This window comes from Corvus brachyrhynchos, unplaced genomic scaffold (genome assembly GCF_000691975.1).
Source record: "Corvus brachyrhynchos isolate BGI_N302 unplaced genomic scaffold, ASM69197v1 scaffold420, whole genome shotgun sequence".
Classification (NCBI taxonomy): domain Eukaryota; kingdom Metazoa; phylum Chordata; class Aves; order Passeriformes; family Corvidae; genus Corvus; species Corvus brachyrhynchos.
In genome coordinates, this window is record NW_008235739.1 from 80,769 (window position 1) to 82,489 (window position 1,721).

Sequence of the window (1,721 nt, forward strand, 5' to 3'; positions counted from 1 at the left end):
TCTTCCAGCCAATTCCAGGATTTTTGGAGGATATTCCAGGATTTTTCCCCCACCCCGAGAGCACCCAAGCCCCATCCAAGCTCCCACCCCTCTGGAAAAGCCGAATCCCAAGGAAAAATCCACCGATCCCACACGGAGAGGAAGGAATCTGTTTATTGGGAACATCCCTGAGGGAAAACTCGGGAAAATCCAACCCCAAAAGGAGGGAAAATCCCACCCTAAAAAGGGGGAAAATCCCACCCAAACTCAGGAAAATCCAGCCCAAAAAAGAAGGAAAATCCAAGGAAAAAATGAGGGAAAACCCGAACCGAACTCAGGAAATTCCAGCCCCAAAAAGAGGGAAAATCCAAGGAAAAAGGGGGTGGGATGCAACCCCAAAAAGAGGGAAAAATCCAACCAGAAATGATGGAATATCCAGCCTAAAAAAGGGGGGAAAATCCAACCTAAACTCAGGAAATTCCAGCCCCAAAAAGAGGGAAAATCCAAGGAAAAAGGGGGTGGGATCCAACCCCAAAAAGAGGGAAAATCCCGCCCAGAAAGGAGAGGGAGAATCCAACCAAAAATGATGGAAAATCCAGCCTAGAAAAGAGGGAAAATCCAGGCCTAAACTCGGGAAATTCCAGCCCAAAACCTTGGGAAAACCTGACCCAAACTTGGGAAATTCCAGCCCAAAAAAGAGGGAAAATCCAAGGAAAAAGGGGGCGGGATCCAACCCCAAAAAGAGGGAAAATCCAATCAAAAAATGATGGAAATTCCAGCCTAAAAAAAGAGGAAAAATCCGACCTAAACTCAGGAAATTCCAGCCCCAAAAAGAGGGAAAATCCAACTAAAAAATGCAGGGAAACTGGACCTGAACTCAGGAAATTCCAGCCCAAAAAAAAAGGAAAAATCCAAGGAAATGGGGGCGGGATCAAAGCCCAAAAAGGACGGAAAATCCAACGAAAAATGAAGGAAATTCCAGCCTAAAAAAAGAGGGAAAATCCAAGGAAAAAGGGGGCGGGATCCAACCCAAAATGATGGAAATTCCAGCCTAAAAAAGGGAAAATCCAGCCTAAAAAGGGGGAAAATCCAACCCCCAAAAAGAGGAAAAATCCGACCTAAACTCAGGAAATTCCAGCCCCAAAAAGAGGGAAAATCCAAGGAAAAAGGGGGTGGGATCCAACCCCAAAAGGAAGGAAAAATCCAACCCGAAATGATGGAAATTCCAGCCTAGAAAAGGGAAATTCCAGCCTAAAAAAGGGAAAATCCAACCCCCAAAAAGAGGAAAAATCCGACCTAAACTCAGGGAATTCCAGCCCCGAAAAGAGCGGGAGAACTGAACCGAAGAGTGGGAAAACCCAACCCTAAAAAAAACCCGGGAAAACCCAACCCTAAAAAAAACCAGGAAAACCCAACCCTAAAAAAAACCTGGGAAAACCCAGCCCTAAAAAAACCGGGAAAACCCAACCGTAAAAAAAACCGGGAAAACCCAACCCTAAAAAAACCCCGGGAAAACCCAACCCTAAAAAAAACCCGGGAAAACCCAACCCTAAAAAAAACCAGGAAAACCCAACCCTAAAAAAAACCGGGAAAACCCAACCCTAAAAAAAACCGGGAAAACCCAACCCTAAAAAAAACCTGGGACAACCCAACCCTAAAAAAAACCGGGAAAACCCAACCCTAAAAAAAAGCGGGAAAACCCAACCCTAAAAAAAAACAGGAAAACCCAACCCTAAAAAAAA

At 44.7% G+C, this 1,721-nt stretch overlaps 1 protein-coding gene across 1 annotated transcript in view; it reads right to left on the minus strand.

Annotated features, from left to right (window-relative positions):
* PBK (PDZ binding kinase) overlaps positions 1–1,721 on the minus strand; it is an 11,727-nt gene that overhangs the window by 1,350 nt on the left and 8,656 nt on the right. The gene's annotated exons all lie outside the window — the stretch shown is intronic.